The sequence below is a fragment of the Haliaeetus albicilla genome, chromosome Z (genome assembly GCF_947461875.1).
Source record: "Haliaeetus albicilla chromosome Z, bHalAlb1.1, whole genome shotgun sequence".
NCBI lineage: Eukaryota > Metazoa > Chordata > Aves > Accipitriformes > Accipitridae > Haliaeetus > Haliaeetus albicilla.
The window spans coordinates 20000553-20021965 of NC_091516.1; the positions used below are offsets into that span (position 1 = coordinate 20000553).

At 40.8% G+C, this 21413-nt stretch overlaps 1 protein-coding gene and 1 long non-coding RNA gene across 24 annotated transcripts in view; one reads left to right on the plus strand and one right to left on the minus strand.

Moving 5' to 3' along the window:
* PTPRD (protein tyrosine phosphatase receptor type D) overlaps window positions 1-21413 on the minus strand; it is a 1298969-nt gene that overhangs the window by 366615 nt on the left and 910941 nt on the right. The window contains exon 1 of one of the 23 annotated variants that reach the window (XM_069776166.1): window positions 10035-10453. The exons of 21 other annotated variants lie outside the window; for them this stretch is intronic. The gene's annotated coding sequence lies outside the window, so the exon portion shown is untranslated. Of the gene's footprint in view, window positions 1-9360; window positions 9394-10034; window positions 10454-21413 lie in introns of those variants that run through there. One more of the 23 variants, XM_069776167.1, reaches the window with a different exon arrangement.
* On the plus strand, window positions 10591-14382 carry LOC138683788 (uncharacterized). Its single transcript, XR_011323227.1, has 2 exons — window positions 10591-10882; window positions 13658-14382. It is a non-coding gene; the product is annotated as an uncharacterized lncRNA (long non-coding RNA).

The window sequence follows — 21413 nt, forward strand, 5'->3', positions numbered from 1 at the left end:
ACTCTCTAGATACATGTACATAGTCAAAGAAGTTGGGAGGTCAATGCAAAAAGGACAAGCTCATAACACTTAGGAGAAGATGTAAAAAACATAAATGAAGCCTTTGAGATCCTAATGAAAATAGGCTTCAGAAGGGATTTCTAGAACATAACAAATAGAGCACCCAATATTCATAATTTAAGTGACATTCTGAAATAAGGACAGACTAGGGAGCCATTCTCAGACTTTTTGAGAGTTCACAACATCAGACATGATCTAACAATGACAAGCAAAAACTGCTACAGAGGGTTACCTTTAACGGATACCTAAAGACTCATTCAAGACAGTGATGTACAGTATGGAAGAGATGGAGTGAAGCAGGCATCGGTATTGCTTCAGGAACACACATTTCTTCTTGATTTACTAACTGCCATTTTTCAGAGGACAGATCTCCAGCTGAAATGTTCCCAGCAGTGCAAAACCAGGATGGAGAAAAAACTTGGAGAAAGAGGCAGAGAAGGGACATCTCCAGTCACAGTAGTCAAATTGGCATTGATTCTCTGGCAGTTTTGCTTTAGTGGGAAACTTCTGAGGTTGTAAAATTTCACTCTTTACTCTTTCAAGTGGGTGAATTCAGGTTTCCTCCCACTCCAAAGCTCTTCAATGTTCTCAAGTGTTCTTTCTCATTAAATATGAAATAGATATTAACACCATTATCTGAGCAACAGGTACAAACTGCAGAAAATACCTCTGCCTAATTTTCTGACTGGCATCTGCAATATGAAGTTAACCCAGGAAAGCAAAAATTTCACATCAAAATGGCAAGCTCTTCACCTCCTTCCAACAATGACAACAAAAAAGCTGAAAATGCAGCTTGCTTACCAGAATCTATTAAGAGAATACATCTGTAATCACTGGTTACTACATAAGCATTTCCAGCAACTCATTCATCGTGGTAGAAAAGTCCCATCACACCTTTCTTCTACACATAACTCACAACCTATTTTCATTTTTTTATTAATATCTCTCTCTCTAACCTGGACTACTGCAGAGATCAGCAAAGATGAAACAACAGTTTTAAGGCCACTGCACCTTTCACAGGTTATGCACTCCCCACTAAAAAGCAGGAAGACTGATTGAGATAATGAATTAGAATTGCTCGAAGGCAGAGAAATCCACATCTCTAAGAAATCCAGTAGTTATTTTCATGCTTTCTAATACCTTTGGAATAAGATTACCCTTGTGCCCTAGATTAATAATGCAATCCTATGAATAAATCAGCGAGGGATACAGTCCTAGTAAATGCCCTTTTAGGGATTACATTGACTAGAAGGACACATATCTGTTCCATCAAATACAGCCGAACTGCTGGAGAATAAACATTTCCTTTTTACGTATATACAATATTTACACCATTCACCCCAAAACCATCTAGAAATTTCCAAGCTAACTGAAATACTACTGCTAAAGTCATAACACTCTGGTTTTTTTCCAGTCACTGTAATCATGCAAAATTAAATCCAAGGAATGCTAAGATTCTTACAGAGGTATGATTGCTCCTGCAGGCGTTCACTGCCACCTGTTAGCATTAGAAAGTACAATGCTCTCTTCATTACCTACTGCCCTTGATATAAGTAAAATTTTCATCTAGTCAGTATGCTGAAATTTCACATGACTATTTAAGGCAGATTTTGAAAATGTTAAATGGCAAACAGGTGTAAATTGTACATATTTGACTTAGTGACAACAAAAATGTACACTGATTATCCACTTCTTAACAAAAAAAAATGCATTACAGTATCATTAATCTCAACTTAGACAAATATTTAAGTTAATGTTACACTTTTTCTTTCACATGCCATGTACAATAGAAAAATTCAAGGCTTTTCATGTCAAGCAAAAATAATATCCAAAAATATCCAAATCATCAAGCACGGTAAGCAAAACAATTTTGCTGTTTGGAAAATTCTGCTAATCAAGAACAGGTCATTGATACATTTAACGATAATTTGCAAAACTCTATTCTTCATGAAACAGGTTAAAAAAAAAATCACAGAATCCATCTGTTATTTATAGTAAAATGAATTGGTAAATAGTGAATATTTATCACTTAAGCAAAGACAGTTTTCCAAATAAAGTTGATGGCATGCTGCCAATAAGTAGAATACATAGGCATTTGGCAAAATGCCATTTCCTTGATGCAAAACTGTTCTAAAGTGATTCTTGCTGGATACGTATTTCTCTTTACCAAAATGCTTCTTACTCCCTAATTTATGAGATACTATAAATCAATTCATCAGAAGTTTTATTTAGCTTTCTTCTCTATATTTGAATTTAACAACTGCTAGGATTACCCGAGGTAGAAACTGCTATCATTTAAGCAAAGACACAAAGGCAGTATGGATCTGATTCAAACAATGCTGCTGTCAAAGGAAATCTTTCTCACCGACCACTGAGGGTTTTGAGCCTATTAGGACAGCTCTTCTAAGGCTTGATAGAAAAATCCACCTATACCATTAAGGTACAAATTAATACACACAACTCAAAAAAGGGTTGCAAGCTTAACAATAAAGCAGCATGTTTTCTTGGGCACCTTCCTCTACCAAGCTTCACTTTTTAAAAGTTAAACACATCACTGTATATCAGGAGCAAACTTCAACAGCTCAGAGAAGGTAGATAGTCCATAAATAAAGTCTGAAAGTCTGATCTTAACAAACACTTCTGAAAGCACACTTCAGAGCTATCCAGACTATCCATCTTTACCAGCAATATACATTGTGATACACAAACTAAACAACCTAACACCAAATACCATTTATCTTTTCTACCTGATGAATATCTACCCTTTCATCACTGATGAATATCAACTCTGCCTTGGTTAAGCTTGCTGAAAACCACTAACATATGTTTTTTCCGTGAAAAAAACCCACATCCTATTTTTAGGTGAAAAAGGAGAGTACGTTCGTGCTCAGTAAGCTCTTAAAAAGTTTAGGTGTATATGAAAAAATCAAAATAAAAAGTCAACAGTGTAAATTCAAATTTTATTAACATTAGGAAGTTCTAAATAAAGTCTTTTTATAGCTATTTCTGGGTGTTTCTGTGAAACAAAAGGGCATACTCATGACTAAATTTGTCCTTAGTATTCCCAAATATACTCACCCTTTCTCACTAGTATGAATAGCTTTCTGAACTACGCTGCAATACAAGCTCAGCATTGAACGTACCAATTTGTTCGATTTTTGTCTTGAAAAATGCTACTGGTTATGTTGGTGTAGAGACATAAGGCTGTAAATTCCTATCCTCCATCAGTACCACTGACCTCAGAGCAAACCCCACAACTGGCTACAGGCATTCAACATCCATCATTGCTCCTGAAACCTAATCTTTCAGGGAAGGACAGCTGCACTGGGCAGCAGTTAAGCAGCTTTCTAAGATACATTATCATCCCAAACAAACATAAATAAATAAATAAAACTTCCTGTCCTACTTTCCGACTAGTGTTTTAGAAATCTCTCATTGCGTGTACTTCACACCAAATTCATGACTTTTATCTACACATAGGCAGACAAAATTCTAATCTAGTAACCAGAGACCATTTTTTTAAAAAAATATGCTGCTTCTTACATGCAAAATATAGCTGTTTGCTTATTAATAAAAAATAGTCAAATTCCTACAAGTATTAATACAGAGTACACCTGTAAAGAGGATTTTAATAAAATGTGGCATAAGAGGTAAATAAATGATGCTCCTGAAGTTCACAGCACTGAAAACCTAGGCAGGAAATCTCTGGTCCTATATTTATAATCTGACTTTTAAAAAAAGACCTCCCTGTCTACAGTAAATTCCACAGAGGGAGAAAGCCCCTTCCTTTAAGAAAAGTAAAAAGAAAAGAAAATTAAAAGTGTGATTCACCGAAGTTTAATTATGCAGGTGAACACAGATAAATTAATCATGTTGCTATGCTAGAAATCATGACACACATCTGTCTCATAAACACCCTTCTGTGTCATAGAGCAGATGAAAGAAAGGTATAGAGTACAGAATATCCCTACATATCTTTGTGAACTTTAATAACATCAATTTTATCTTTTTTTTTTCAGAAAAATAAAGTAAAAAGCATTGTTCACTTTTACAAAAGCATGCGCAAATGTGAAGAAAAGAGAGAAGAGAAGAGAAGAGAAGAGAAGAGAAGAGAAGAGAGAAGAGAAGAGAAGAGAAGAGAAGAGAGAAGAGAAGAGAAGAGAAGAGAAGAGAAGAGAAGAGGGAAGAGAGTAAGAAAAAAGGAAAAAAAGAGAAAAAGAGTGAAGAACAGGAAAATAGTAGAAATGGTAGTCTCTTTATCCCTCGTACACAAATTTCAGCTTTCTTTGGGAAAGCTTTGTTAACGAATACAGCCTACAGACAGTTCAAAAATGCAGTTAAGAATTTTTTAATTCAATCAGCATTGTAAAGCAAGCAGAATTACTGAGTTCAAACTTAGCAAACAATTATTTTCTAAAGGTCAGAAAGCCCATGACATTGTTACCAGAATGTATTTGAATTTCCTCTCAGTGAGTCAAAGCAAGTAACAAAAAGCCAGACTTTTGGGTAAAACCGGTGAATAAGCCAAGGAGAGACACTGAAATCTAAATGCAATCGGGCAAATTTGCAAGAGAAATGTACACCTATTTACAAATTTAGGACCAAAGCCACATTTGTTTCAGTCAGGTTGGCACTGACTATATTCTTCATGAAAATCAGCCGATTCTGACGTCTAAAAAGCCAGATTTTACACACCACTTACTGAACACTGACTTCAGATACATAATTTCCAGAACACTAAAAACTAAAAGAAAGAGCAATACACTTGCATGCGTTACTCCATATACCACATCTGATATACTGCCAGGGGGAAAAGTATGCATTATCTGACTACAACAATATGTGAGCAGTTCGGCTGGCAGTAACCAGGACATCCATTTTGATTGTCTGCAAACAACAAATTAATTTGTGTACCAGTGGAGCGACTCCAATAATTGGAAGATTACTGAAAAACTCAAATAACTCCACTATGCTTAACTACGAAGAAGCACAGCACAGGGCATGACAGTGTATTAGGACATGTCCTCCGGTATAATAAATCAAAGTGCCTAAAATGCCATCATTTTCAGTTGGCTGAGAAGGAGAAAGTTTTTTGCACATTCTTTGTATTAGAAAGAACACACATAATCCCCAGCAGATACCAGACACACAAGTATAAACACAGGAGTTGATTTTTGCAAAAATCTCTTTCTGTTTTGGAACACTGCTGCAAGATCAATCACCTTTCCTTTTTTTTTTTTCTTTTTTTTTTTTTGTTACTGTGCTACTAAGCTTATGGAGAAGGCTGTCACAGCATGTAAGCATAATACACGTAAAGCTGTAAGTCTTACTATCTTAGGGAAGTACAGACTACATGTAACTGCTGATGTAGTTTAAAAAAAGCTGATAAAAACAGTATTTAGTATGAATTGTCTCTTTTTATGAATGAATTTAAAGAACCTGAATAACAATCATGTTTTAAAAAAGCAATGCTTTCAGTATTTCCATAACTATTTATTCAATTTAACCTAAATTTTTGCAAACCATTTGTATTATTTTGTATCTATTTTCCCAGCATTTTATCTACCCACTTCCTGTAAGTAAGACATGAACATGCAGTGTTTTAATAAATATTATCAATCACCAACCAAAAGCCATCTGAGCTTATGAAATGTAAGTTAAAATTGTGCAATAGTAGACATACGGTTCTATCAACGGATGGCAGCTTAAACAACAAGTGAAGTGAGGCTTGTTGGAAAGGAATTTACAGGCAAAGCACTCTCATGCAATCTTTTTCTACATCATCACATTTCTCCAGTTGTACTGCAGCTTTCGCCATAGTAAATCACCATGAGAAGTAATGCTTCCTCTTTGCTCCTACTTGGTAAATCACTGATAGTATATGAAGGAGTATTTTTAAACACGGATTCTTGCTTTAGGCTGCCAAGTTGCCAGCATACATCCATTAATTAGCTTCATTTAAGGCCTTTTCCAAAGAAAACAAGGATTAAGCAAATAAAGTAAACACTCACAGAGTATGTGAAATAGAGAGTTTTCATGAAAATATTGTGTTGACTGTGCTACGCCAACTGTTTTTAAATAGAATTACATTGTAAGCAAGCTCCTATTACAATAGACAGCATTATGTGACTCTTTGAACTTAAATCAGCAAATATCTACACCTTTTTCTCAACTTGTTAAAGAACAAAATGTTAAAAATTGCCATGATCTTATACAAAAATAAAACAATGATTTATAGACCTGTACTGTATTACTCCTCTCGATAACCGAAGTGCAAATGAAGTGCCTATCCTCTCTGCATGTCGGGGACACCGCCTTGGTTTACTGACATTCAGTAAGACTTACAGTTTTGAACAGACGTCTATAATTTGCAAAGACCTTTAAAGTGCATTTCATTACATTTCATCATGACTTTTCCTAAATGAACAAAAGCACGTTTTAGAAAATTAAACTTGGTCAATATTTGCACAACTGTTTTCCGTAATATGACAAAAAGCCTCTTGCTGTAACTGGCCCAACACCATGATATACAAAACTGCGCTGTTTTAAAGACAGCTTATTAAAAAATTAACATACCACAGGAAACTGCATTTTGATTGTAGGACCTTACTGTGATTCAGCTTGAAAATCCTTTTAAATGAGAATTTTCAAAGAGCTTAGTAACGGAAGTTCATTTTGAAGGAAATCCAATATGCAAATATTTCAGCTGTGCTCTTTTTACAAATTGTCTGCCTTGTCAATTTGAAAAACTGAAAATCAACAATGGAATAGTGTAAGTATACTTGACCTTACTGCTTACTGTCTATCAAGAATGCTACGGCTGGTGGATATTAAATTTCTGAAACTGACACTCAAAAATGTATAGTGCATCTTCAGCCCAGGTCCCATAAATGCTGACTACACTCCAGCCAAAGCCTTGGAGCTGCCACACTCTCAAACTTACATAACACTTACAAAGCTAGTTTAAATACACCATCAATCTGTGTCTGTTCCTGCCTTGAAGTAATCCTGTTTAGTTTATCTTTTAACCCTACACTTGCATGGAAGAGAACCATTACTAATCTAATAGAAGAAACACACAGGCAACAAATCTGATTTTCTCAGCTTACAGAAAATACGAAATGCGGGGAGACACTCAAATCTGACTGTGCCTAAAATTTGCACCTCCCGAGTCGACGTTCATCCCCAACTGCCATAGCAGTCAGGAGAGCAGCGAGGAAAGAACTATGTTGGACACCACACAGGACTGGGGGAAATGGATGAAACAGGGTAAAAAAACCAGCAAATAATATGTAATTTGTATGTGTCTCCTAAGTAAAAGAAGTCTCATTTACTCGTAAGGAATAAGTAACTGGCAACTTTGCTTTTGACATTAGGCACCTGTGTAAAAAATGTATGGTGAAAGAGTGAGCATATGCCATGTACTGGTATTTGCTGTATGAAAGCAGTTTATACAGGCCCCTAGTGGCTCGGCACACACAGCAGCAAACGAAGGGGGATTCCTACTCCTCAGCTTGTGTAGTTTTGGTCCCTGCATTATTCAAATGTAAGAATGGAGGGCAATCTTAAAAATGAAAGGTGAATTGCTGACTAAACTTAAATCACCAGTTATTTCATTCTTTCACACACACCCAAGTCTGTTCTTGCAAACCCTCTCCTAAGATTAAGCACCGATTTACTATCACTCGTTGAGTTCGCTGACAGTGCTGGTGTTTGAGTTACATAACCGTCACAGCAGAATGCTTAATTCATATTATTCTTCAGCGCTCATTTTAAAAGTAGTACGACTGATGGGTCTAAAAGCAGGTCCTAAGATCCATTCCTGAAATGCAGAAATACTGAGATACCGTTTTCCTTTCCACACACCATTCCTGACAGCTTGCCATAGCACACACAAACCATGACAAATTTCTTAGTGCTTTCTTAGAGTAGAAGTCTTCTACTTAGGCAAAGCTTTCAGTGCTTTAAGTGGATACAGAAAAGCTATACATCATTTCTGCATTGAGAGAAATCTAAATATACTCCACCATATTACCACAAGTGACAAAACTAAAATTGGAAAGCTACTCCTGTAAAAAGTGTCTCATTAAATCCTTCTTCTTTTCTATGTAACACTCAGTGCCTTGAAAATCCCATGCCAGTATATTTCCAGCTTTTAGCAATTTTGACTGGTCAAAATTTCATAGCTGAATTTATTAAACTGACCAGTTTGTCAATTTCACACATAAAAAAAGCAGTAATAGCAGATCTCATGAGACAGAATTTAAAGAACCTATAAAAATATTGCCATCTAAAGTAAGGTACAAGTACATATGATTGTGTTTAGGAGAGGGGAGAGTCTTATTTCTTCAGAGTTGCTCTGTTCAATAAAAAGAATTGTAGGAGCTTTGTGCGCTCCTAGCCCAGGAGAAAATTATGTCATTTACTATACACTTTTACAGCAAGAAAAGAAAATACTGACCATTATAACATTATAAACCACTAGCAGATACCAGAGGAAGGAAATACATGGTACATACACATTTTTCCATCTCTGCATCAAAATTCCCGATAAATGTCCCGATACTAGAGAAGTTGCTTGTGCCTGAAAAAAAGACATGTTGGGAGCGATCTCCTTAAGGCTGAGAAGACAATCATAACTTCCCACATTAATCCTAAATTTAAGAGAATACAGGCTTCACCAAAAATACTCATGTCTGCAAACAGGAAACTCCAAAGCAGATTAGCATCTACAGACTCATCTCCAACGCAACGCCGTCTCAGGCGGCAAGTGAAGGAACACATAAAACCCTAACTATTCTGCATAAATAAAATGACTCTTCTGTGTAAGTCAAAACCGAGAATATGGAGATGGTAAGCATGGTAAAGAAGCTGCCATCCCTCCACGAGGCAGTAACTGCATAAAGGCCAGGCAAAAAAAAAAAAAAATAAATACGCATGACAGCAGTCTGGAGAGGTAACAAGGAGCAGCAGACATTCAAAAGCCATACATGCAAGGGTGACTGGTAATCGCTTAAAAAGGAAATAATTCAGTTCTGTCGGGGAGTGAGGGGATAGAAAACAGGCAAAATACGGATTTCGGTGGAAGAAAACAACTGTTTTATTTGCCAGCCTGGGAGAGCCCGGTTGCAGCAGTGAGGAGTGCCTGCTCGCACGGGCAGACGGCGCAGAGGGAGCTGCTAAGTTTGCTGAACAAATTCAAGAGCCCCTTTGTACGCACTCGAAAAACGGAGTTTCCAGCCCGATGTGCTTCCTTTCAAGCGGTTTCGGGAGAGTAAACAAAGAAATTAAACGCCTAACCTGTGAAAAGCTTCGCATCTCCGTGCCTCCCCGCTCCGCCGAGAGAGAGGAGGAGGAGGAGGAACAGAAGAAGGAGGAGAAGGAGGAGAAGGATGAGGAGGAGGAGAAGGAAGAGGAGGAGGGAGCCCTCCTCGGACCGGCGGCGGGGGTCCCTACCGGCCGCTCGCCCCCACAGCCCCCTCCAGCCGCAGGCGCCTCGCCTCTCAGCCCTGCTACCTCCCCCCTTCTCCCTAACAGTCAGAATAAACAAAATAATTAATATTAATAATTCGCTCGCCAAAGCAAACAGCCAATGTGTAATTAGTGTAGCCCCCCTCCCCCCCGCCCGTGTACAGTGGCATTCAGTGGAAACGTCGACTCCGATCCATCACTCGCCCTCAGCCTGCCCCATCCCCCGTCCGCGCACCGCAGCTCCCCTCGCTCCTCGCGCAGGCCTCGCCGCCAGGCTGAGACCTGGCAGAGAGGGGAGGGCAGCGGCCGGGGGGGAGCCCCGGGGCAGCCAGGGGGAGACTTGTGTGCGAGGCACATGTATACCGGGCTGCACGCACGCACGCACGCACGCACACACACACATTTTTACGGGCGCTCACACGCACAAACGCGCCGAAAGAGGCGGCAAAGACGGAGCGGCGGCCGGGGGGGGGGGCGGAATGGGTCAGGAGCGGGGCAGTTACCTGGTCATGCTGGCTCCCCCGGTCCCAGCAGCAGCCGCCGCCGCCTGCCCGCCCGCCGCCGCCACCTCCTCCCGCTGCTCCCGCTCGTCTCCGGGGCGGCCAATTTAATCCAAGCCCCGCAGCAGCAGCAACAGCAGCAGCAGCAGCAGCAGCTACGAGCGGAGCCCCCCGCCGCTGCTGCCTGGCGCTGGTGCGTGTCTCTCACAGTCCGGCGCCGGGGAGCGGGAGAGAGTCAACGAGAGTCCGAAAATCCAGCATCCAGAAGAGCCACGTCCCCGCCTGCCTCCTCCTGCCAGCGCCACCTCTCCTCCGCTCTGCTCTGTCCTGCTCTTCTTTTCTTCTTCTCCTTGCTGCGGCGGCGGCTGCTGCTGCTGCTCCCGCTCCCGGGCGCGCTCTCTGTTCCCGAGCTGCTGCTCCGTTTCCCCTCCTCCTCCTCCTCCTCCTCCTCCTCCTCCTCCTCCTCCTCCTCCTCCTCCTCCTCCCTCTCTTTCCTTCTTCCTCCCCCCTTCGCTCTTTTTTTTTTTTTTTTTTTTTTGTTCCCCTTCCTTTTCTTCGTTGGTCTCTTTTAGCCGATTCTTTCGCTACAAATAGCAGCGAGGTCACGCACCCGGGCTCCCCCCTACTCTCCCGCCCCCCCCGCCCCCCTCCAGAAAAAGTGCAGTGCAAACAAAAGCGAGGGAAGAGGCAACGGGGCGGGCGGAGTGGGGATGACAGAGACACGGGAGAAATCCCCACAAACCGTCCCCGAGAGCAGAAGCACGAGCAACCCTCTCTCCAGCCCGCCTCGCTCCTCCGGGGTAGAACGGGGACGCCGTGGGTACACTGGTGGAAACGGCGCTCGCCCGTGGGTTTGTTGTTGTGCGATTTGGGTTTGTTGGTTGCTGGTTTGTTTGGGGGTTTGGGGTTTTTTTTGTTTGGGTTTGGTTTGGTTTTAATCCTTTTACGGTATGTGGATCACAGGACCTATACGGCCCCAAGTGTTAGGGAAAACCTTGTTGCCGAGCGCTGTACCTGTGGGCGCGCCCGCGCGCGCGCGCGTGTCTGTGTGTGCGTGCGTGCGTGCGTGCGCGGGTGGGTGGGCGAGGAGTGAGCGGAGGAGCAATGGGGAGATGAGCCCGGCAGCGCCTGCCCCAGCCCGGACCGCCGGCTGACCGAGGATGGGAGCCATCCGCTGCGCGGGGACAGCCTCACGCGCACACCCGCGCGCGGCCGGGCGGTGGGGGAGGGGAGGAGGGTTACGTCACTCCGTGCCGGCCCAGGGGGCCGCCTCCCGCCCGGCTGCGCGTGGAGGGCGCCCACGGCCACACCAAGCCGGGGGGGGGGAGGCGGACCGGGGGGGTACACGAGTGGGGCGGAAGCCGGGCCGCAGGGCTGCGGGCGCCGGCCTGTGGCGAGTAACGCGGCCCGTTGTCTTCCCCCACCCCCCACGACCGAGCGTTCCTGGACGAGTGAAATTCACCCGAGTTCACATGCGTAACTTCTTGTCCGGGTTTGCACCCAGCCTGTTAAATCACCGGGGTTACCGATCTGCCAGTGCTACCGGGTGTGTTACAAAGCAGTATTTGCTCATTCAGTCATGCTTGTATATGGCAAGTCCCTAATTTTCTTCCTGAAGAATAGTCAGATTTCATGCTGAGTGACACCACATGTTGCTTGGCGCAGTCAGTGACGTGCTGCGGGGCTAAAAAAAGGTCCCTGCTTTTCATACCCCATCCTATCTAATCCTCTGCAAAGAAGGAGCAGTGTGTAGGACACAGATGAAAACAATAGGAGTTTGGAAAACAGCACTTTGGGAAACCTCACTTTTGGCTTCTAACTGTCTTCAGAAGCCTGGAGCATATGTCCTCCATGCCACAGTTCCTCCTGTGTAAATTGGAGGTAAAGTGTTAGGATAAACACAGTAAACGGTAGTCAGTCATTATGGTGACGGGAGCCCATTGATATCCATGCCTCAAAAGCTGGCTTACTGGCTTCCACGTGTATGAAGCTGCAGGAGCAGTATTGGCCAGGCTGGTGCTTCTTGTCCTGAGTTTAGTGCTGACTTGCTGCAACCTGGTCAAGCTGTGTAGCCCCTGATTCTGAAATGAGCCATGGTGGTCAATGCAAAGTTCATTGCAGATTGTTGCTACTTTCCTGCAGAGGAGAGGGATTTGGCTACTCTGTCATATAATATGAGTTTTGTCATCCCCTGGGAAGTAGTGCTGCCATCATGAAGGCTGACTGAAGTGAAGGTAAACTTTGTTCTCCCCAAGTCCTATAAACTGCTGTCTTCTTTTGATGCTGCCAGTTATACCATGAAAACTGGTCCCTCAAGTCATCTTACACTTAAAGAAGCACTAGTCCTTTCCAAGTAGCATCTTTTAAAATACCTAATGACTTTGTAAAAAAATTACTTTGTATGAAAAGGTAAATATATGAAATGTAGCATGGATGACTACTTTTTATCTTGTCAACAACTATTCAATAAAAGACCAACTTTTCAGCAAGCAACTGTGGCTTCAAAGTAAAACAACAAAAATGAAAAGCTTTGCAAAACACTATTTTATCTGTATTGTAATAAATGTGGTTCAAGAAAGCAAGAATTAAATCCTCACCTTTGCCCTCTTGACTCAAATGACTGCAGGGCTATATTTGCTTTGAAATGGCAATACTAAATAGGTATTTCAGGTTTTAATGTTATGTCCCACTAGGTTTTATCAGTATACTTAGCTGTTTTAGTGCTCTTCATGCTGTGATCCTTGCGTGACATTGAAGAATTGAGCAATAAACCCATGCATTTTATATTTTTCATGCAATATCACAATGTGGTTGTGAGTTTTTGGACTACATTTAGCTTTCCATTATGTTAGAGTCATAAGCGGGTTGTGTAGCTCTTCCTTCTCTTCAGTCAGCATCACAGTATGCATTAGGAATAAATGTGTTTCTTTCTATAGCAGTATTAAAACCAGATCTCATCAATATTATTTATAAGATTGCCAGGTTTTGTAGTGATGCTAAAGCAAAAAAAAAAAAGAGAAGAAATTAACCTAAATTCATGAAGCAGCATTAAAACACTGTATACTTACTGTTGCTCTACTTCATACCATCACTTGTTATCAGCAGCATAAATTTTATGCTTAAGAGTGTACCGTACATATATGCATACATAAATGTATATATGTGGTTCGGTAATACACCTTTAACATTCCTTCCCTGTTAAGAGAAGATAGCACATCAAAAAGCATAATTCATCTGTTACAAACTACTCATTAAAGTGGATTTTTTTTCCCAAAATGCATAAAAAATTCAAGCACAGCATTCTACACCAGTGTTCTATTTTTGCCAAGATTGCAGCAGTATGTTACTCTAAGGTTAGTACAGCACTGAATTGGAAAAACATTTACACATTTTATTAGCTTTGAAATGTTTCCTGTGAAACACTGAACAATCTCTAAGACAGTAATTAAATTACATTTGGAAGATATGAATCTTCTATTAATATTTTTTATGGTGGAAGGAAGAAGGGTCTTTTATGTCATTGGAATTAAGTATCATGTATTCCCTCAGAGTTTTTATAAGAACAGACATCTTTCTCTCGTCCTTCAAAGTTAACTGTTTAAATCCTGTTCTTCCTGCTCACGCAGCTGCTTTCAGTGTCCTCACTGAGGCTACGTACCAGCAGTGCAAGTCTGATGTGAAGCGCAGGATGTGAGTGTTTAAAACTCAAAAGACGTAGCAAAGGAGGAGGAGAAATGGGTTGATGTTCCTTCTGTTCATCTGAATACCTCCCTGCGACCATACTCGGAGTGACTTCTGCTATAGCTCTTCAAGTAAAGGACCAGCCATACTCCTTCATGTCTCAGTCTCATGAATTTCATGTATTAAATAGTACTCTATTAATAGTGTGCAGTATTATTTTCCTCTCGGCTGTTCTGCCTTGGATTGTTGCTTGCGACCCTGGTAAATGGCATCCCACTAAGCTTTTTAGCTCAGTAGGACATTCCATTAACAACTGGAACCAGTGGACATTGGGTTACTACACATCAAGATCAGGAAGGGGAGGGGAGGGAGGGGGGGAAGAGAAAGGTCACTCTCTAGTTGCCTCTCCCTTTTTTTTTTTTTTGTTACATACATTACAATAGCTGTATATTACAGTTATTTATGATTAACATATGACAAGCTCTCGGCTGAAATCTAACATGATTTGTCACAAAACTGCATTAGTACATATGTTAGGCATTGGCTTACAAAATGATTATGAGAAACATTCCTGAGTTGCTGTACTGATACTTGAAAATTCTCATTTATAAGCCACAGACACTGTGAGCTCCTATTATTAAAGGTAATAAAACACTACTAGACAAGTAAACACGTGTTGTCTGTATGCAAAAATCTATTCAGCTAACACAGTTTGAGTACACATCTTTTAAATGCTGATTTAGTACCTCAGCAGACATTCTCGGTACTTGTCTTTATCTTGTAAACATTTGTAGTTCATATAAATCTTTTAAGTGATGAAACTTAGGTAGTTAGAGACAGAGGTATGGAGAAGAAAGTGATTTTAAGTGTAGGTTTTTATGATCATTTTTGCCACGTTTGCTATTTTTTTTTCCCTGCTGTCTTAAAGAGATGAGGCTTTATACACTTGCGTGATCCACCTTGCATTCCAAACAACTTCTCTATGTGCCAGCATACATTTTGGAGAAGGATTCAGGTCTCGTATCCTACAGGTCTCAAACACTGTTCTAATTTTTCTTCTGTGGACATAGAGGTTTGGTAAAGGAAGGAGATGAGCAGGCTGGTCTGCACACTCATCTCAGCCCGTTCATTGCACTGAGCCTGTCACACTGCATGCCCTACCACAGACCCAAGCGAGCTGATGGGAAAAAGGTGGTAGAATCAAGTGATGCAGCACATAAATACAAAGAAAATTGGGCTTGGTTGTTTCTACTTCTCAGGGAACAACTTGTTGTACTAGCTCTTTGTACATTTGTTTCTGTTTTTTTTAACTGAAAAGAGCAAGAGTCCTAGAAAAACAGTAATTAATCACACAGTACATGAAAATCTGCAGGGACTTGGAGATGATGAAGCAGGATCAGCTTTATCAGAGTGCACTAGAGTGTGTGCCACAAACTGAAAATAAACAGCAGTGTATGTATGGAAAGCTGTAAATAAGATTTGTAGATAGAGGAGACAGCTTTGTGTTTTACTTCTAGAGTATTTGGAGTATCTCAAATGTGGTGAGAACTCTGCTAACAATTTAGAAAGAATATACGTAGAATACAGAACACAATGTAGCGGCATTTTTCTTTAAAAAATCTTGCCTATGTATTTAATGTATATACACACACAAGTGCAGGAGGTCTCTGTCAAGATTTGCTTTCAATTTGAATACAGTACTGTAGATGGGTTTTTTTGTTCTTTCTTTTCTTCTGGTTTCAAAATGTAGCCTACATGGGAAGAAGGTACCCCTAAATTCTAATGACAGCAGCCGAGAGCTAAGACTAGGATATCAGGAATATTTTCTAACATCAGAAGAGGAAAATGGGATCCAATAAAGGAAAATCAATAGTCAAATGACAGCTTGCTTGTTCACACCTTTTACAACAATCAAACAAAAAAGATACCATGTGTTACTGAGTGTGTGATTATTTCATGGTTGCTCAACATACACTAGGGAGACTAAAGGCACCATTTTGCACCCACAGGTCAGATATCACAGTCCATATAACACTACTTGATACAACTCCTGACAGCAAGTAACTGAGTTCATGTATTTTAAAACTAAGGAACAGAAGGAAGATACTAATGCTGTAACAGATTCACAGAACTGGAAGATTTTGTTAATCTTTTGTTTGAACACTGACTTCTAGTTCCTAAGGAGACACTGCTGTTTAGTTTACATAGCTTCTTTTATATAAAAGTTTCAAAAACACTTTGTAGAAAACAGAGGATCTCACAGACTAACAACTGGTCCAAGTGAAGACCCATAAATCTGAACATTTGCTCCCTCCTGCCAAACCTCAAGGAGGTTCAGATCACGAGTTGTATGGCAGTGCTGTACTGTCTGGGGGCTAAGCAGGCGGTAGAGGGATGAGAAGGAGAAGTCTTAGTTTATTTCCTAACCTTGAAACTTTTGCTTCTTGGATATAAGAGTGTTATGGAGTAGGCTGCTCAGTCGTCTGAGGGAAGGAGAGTTTCTCCATTCCTCTCATGTTGCTTCCTTCCTTCTAGTAAATCAAGAGGCATAGACGAGCACTGGGAGGCAAGATATGGACTCTCCTGGCAGAGGTGCTGCATTATGAAACTTTCCAAGATAGAATGGGAAAAGGGAAAAGAAAAAAAATAAAATTCTTCTCGGCATCTCTCTTTGTACAGTTACCTACAGTTAAAATCTAAAGTCATTATTGCTGTGGGCCTATAAATATTTCAACAACAGTATTGATAAATATCTACAGTACCAAAAGAAGGATTTTTTTTTTTTTTAACTGGATTTGACCCTATCATACTCTGTCTTGGCTTTAAATCTGTCTCAGGATGGCCAAGTTTAAACCTTTTCTGTTGAATCTGATCAATTTGTACAGATTCAGTTAAAGTAATTTTTTTCCCCAACATAACTCTCAACATAACTCCCATTAACTTCAGAGAATGTGTCTCCTAATTGAAAATATAGAAATGTATCTGTGACTTGGTTATCAGTGTATGGCTAGGAAGAGTTTCAGCTCAACTTTTAGTGGGCAAGTGTCCACATTACAAAAATTATGTCATAACTGATAATTATGTTCAAGTCAAGGACTTTATGGAAAATCAAATTATTCTCTCATTTCTAAAGGTGGTTGCTCCAGAGGTAGCTGCAAGTTTATTGGCAGGTCAATCTAGAGAAAAACTCCTGAAGTCTTCAGTATAGAGTGCTATTAATCCAGCACTTCTCATCAGCATTGCGTTCACTTTATTTTCAATTTAAAATATCAAATATCACAAATTCCATGAATTCTGATATCAGAAGGAACATTTCTACAGTATGACCTTGACTGACCTGTGTAAACCGATTACTAAATTTCACTGAAACAGAAAAAATGTTTTACTTATAACCATTCTGTTTATATTACCTTTCTATGGCTTCAGTTTATGTTTCTTTCCATCCCATCCATTAATCACTGAATGCAAGCCCACTGAACATTTAGTCTGTTACAGAATGTAGCATATAAGCTATGCACTATCACATCCTTTTAAGGAAGACTGTGTATTTTCGGCAGAACAAGAGTTGTTAAAACCACATTATCTAAACAAATCTGCTCACCACACAACATTCTCTAATCATTTTCATTCTCAGCAATTCAATTAAAACAGAAATTGGGACCACGAGAAAAATCTATATTTTAGCCAAAGAAGTTATTCATGAAAAGAGAATGGAAAGATTAAATCTGTTGTATTGAATCCAGATTATTAGCAAGCTTGGGTGCCAAGTCCTTTGTTTTCAATGTTGAAAAGCACTTTTCCACATTAAACTAGCCCTATGAGGGAAATCACATATTAGTCACAGTTTTCCAATCAGAAGATTTTTTTTTCAACAAGGGAAAAAAATTTTCAAAGCTCTTTTATAAAAATGACAACCCATTCATTATGAACTTCAGCAGACATCTTTTTAGGATGCAAATATAGTTCAATGACCTCCATACAATTTTTTTATATAGGCCTGAGCTAGCACAGACATGAACTGGTGGAAATCAAATCTGCAACCTAAGAATGCGGTGGTATTTTCTCATTTGGTTTCTTCACTGAGAAGGCACAAAAGAGACAATAGGGGCAATAGATTTCAACTCCAGTGTTAATGGAATAAAAGCAACATGATTCATGTTTTTAATCTCAATTAGGTTCTGCATATTCAGGAAGTGGTTATGATTTAAAAAAAAAAAAAAATAGAAGACTACAAAGCAATAGAGACTGTTCCTTTTTCAGTCTTTCACTTCCCTACTCTTGATTTGGCTCTGTGAACTAGTTTGGTTTTGCAGCAATGTTCAAATAGGTTTCTTTCCTCCCAGTGAAGCTACCAGTCTCTTATCCTTCTCTTTCAACCACCCACATACAGTGTCTTTCCAGAATCATGTACTTCTTACATCCTCTAATGCCTCCTTTCTCTCTGTCAAGTGACTATGCTTTCTTCTCCTTAAAACTCTCCTTTCTCAAATTCCAGCTTCTCTTTTCTGTCCAAGACCCAGAGTTACCTTTCCATTTATTTCCTCTTTCCTTCAATACATCTTTTCCAGATTTACCTTATTCTCTCTTCCCCTAAACACCTCTATCATCAGCCTTACTATCTCCCAAGTCCTTCCACATTTCATTCCAGAAGTACACTTTTGCTTATATATGTAATGGGGGGAAAAGGGAAGAACATAACATTACCTAAGCTGCATTTTTTTTGAGATCCCAGGCAGGTCAGTACACTCTTGCTCAACACATTGAGAAGGAGGCTTGTATTGCATTTGCATGGCAAGGATTTGGTAGCAAGGGAGGGTTACAGGGGCGGCTTCAGCTTCTCCCGTGTCCAAAAGAGCCAACGGCAGCTGCCTCCAAGTCGGACCCGCCACTGGCCAAGGCTGAGCCCATCGGCGACCGTGGTAGTGCCTCTGGGATAATGTATTTAAGAAGGTGAAAAAACTGCTGCACAACAGCAACTGCAACCAGAGAGAGGATGAGAATAGTGAGAGAAACAGCCCTTCAGACACCCAGGTCAGTGAAGAAGGAGGGGGAGGAGGTGCTCCAGGCGCTGGAGCAGAGACTCCCCTGCAGCCCGTGGGGAAGACCATGGTGAGGCAGGCTGTCCCCATGCAGCCCAGGGAGGTCCACAGTGGAGCAGATATCCACCTGCAGCCTGTGGAGGACCCCACGCCGGAGCAGGTGGGTGTGTGAAGCAGGCTGTGAGCCTGTGGGAAGCCCGTGCTGGAGCAAGCTCCTGGCAGGACCTGTGGACCCACAGAGAGAGGAGCCCATGCTGGAACTGGCTTTCTGGCAGGACTTGTGACCTTGCAGGGGACCCACGCTGGAGCAGTCTGTGATCCTGAAGGACTGCAGCCCATGAAAGGGACCCATGCTAGAGCAGTTCGTGAAGAACTGTAGCCCGTGGAAAGGACTCACATTAGAGAAGTTCGTGGCTGTCTCCCATGGGAGGGACACCACACTGGAGCACGGGAAGAGTGAGGAGCAACCCTCCTGCGGAGGAGGGAGCAACAGAGTCAACATGTGATGAAACTCAACCCACAAGCTTTTCATTATATTTTCTCTCCCCTGTCCAACTGAGGGAGGGGGAGTGATAGAGCAGCTTTGGAGGGTACCTAGCATCTAGCGAGGGTCAACCCACCACAAGACTGTAGCAAAACACCATACAACAATATACATGGCTTTCTTGCATCCCTTACCTACACTGTTCTACAGGACATCCTTCAGAAACTGGAGGCACTGAGGCAGGGAGCAGTTCTGAACATGGGGTATCCCACTGAATATTTCCTCTTGATATGGTGTTCAGTACCTAAATGCTTGGTTGGCTACATGCTGTTCCACATCTCCCTGCCTAAATCCAATTAATTTTGGTGCTGCAAGGCAGAAGACTGATCTCAGAAGGAGGTGACATATAGCTGATATTTGGAAGCTGTTTTTCTTCAAGATTTTGAAGAGATGAAACATCAAAGGAAACAAATGGGTAAGTCACTGTCTTATCTGGCTCTGAGTGAGAAATACATCACAAATATAATGGTATATGGCCTTCAGGAACAGTAGTAGAAGGCATAAGCTGTCCCATCAAGAGCAACAAAGGTCTTAGGATCAGAGAGATGTTAATTCAAATATCACTGGTATGATTGACCCCTCTTTTCACATAATAAAGGAGATAGAAATCCTGGGATTTGCATAATTCACTGTAAATAACATGCCAAATCTCAGGACCTTTATAACAGTTTGGCCCTGCAGACTCTGTAGTGAGCAGCAACTGTTTTTGTGGACTCATGTGAGCAGAGACTATTTAAAAGGTGCAGCTTGAAAGAATGTTGTAATCTTTTTTCTTTGCATGCTGACTCCCAAAGTGGCAAAATGCAGTGATGACAGTGGTGATGGTGGTGTCTTCCTGTAATTATGCTCTCAGCACATTCAACAATATACTGAGTACCATCAGTATGATCTGAAACAATGAAGTTTGCTACCAAGATATAAATCATTATCTCATTCTGTCACACAAATTGTCTTTCATTCTACACACACACACACACAAAGCCCCTTTTCTGGAGAGGTTTATAAAAAAGAACAAGACAAACTTGGGATGTGGTGAAGTACTTTCAGCTGGGACATTTTCTGTGTCATACAGTAGTTTTTAAAAACAAAGAGGGAGTGGGCTTGTATTTGTCTTCTGGACACAAGAAGGTGCTAGATTTATGAAAACTATTTTGTGTATGATTTTACTAAGAAGCAATCAGGGAGAAAATGGGTATTTTAGTTACAGCAAAAATAAAGCTGCAACTTAAATGGTTTTTTGTTCAGCAAGGATTGTTATTTTACTTCATCATTCCTCAAACAACAGACAGGAAGAACAGCAAGAGTGTTCTTGTGTGTTTGTAAACACTCACAAAAAGAAAAAAAGAAAGGAAAAATGTTTGTAGATATTTCTACCAGTCCAATCCTTTCAAACATCAAAGGTTCCACTGGCTCATCAACCCCATGTCAGTTACCAGGGCATGTAAACACCACTGCAGTTGGTCCTTTGTTCAATGCTACCAGAATGCTGTCCACCATAGCCTAACGAATATTTTGGCCTCTTTATTCTGGTGTTACTAAGCAGAAAAAAGACAGACATGCCTCCAGCAGAAGGAGACATGCCTTGTCTTCTACTTCAATAGATCTAGGTGGTGTGAAGACAATGGATATAAAAAAACTGTAAGAACTGAGATATATTTATAAATGATCATGTCATTTTAAATCAGAAGAATGCAAAAGGAAGAATTCTGAGCACAAAAGGAGGTTTCAAAGGTTGTTTGCATTTACTAGGATCATATGATGCAGTAAGCCACTGAGCAATTAAGTTTGTGTATGATGCTGCTAAGTATTTTTCAGACCTGTTTCCTGAAACAAGGTTGTCTATCATGTGAGGATGGCCTCCATTTCTTATTTCTACCCTGTATTTGGTTTGGCTTAAAACAAACATTTGTCTGTGCTCACTTTACCTAATGATTCAGGTTGGTCTACATTAATATCTGTGCTTTTCGTTATTTACTGTTCTCCCAACCTGCAGAAGCAGCGCCAAAGGGACCTGGAAGACAGAAAACTTCCACTGATGTAGAGAAAGGGCTTCCCAGAGCTGGCATATACTTCCTTTCATTCTGTGTTATTTTTCGCTTGTCCAGCAATACAGACATG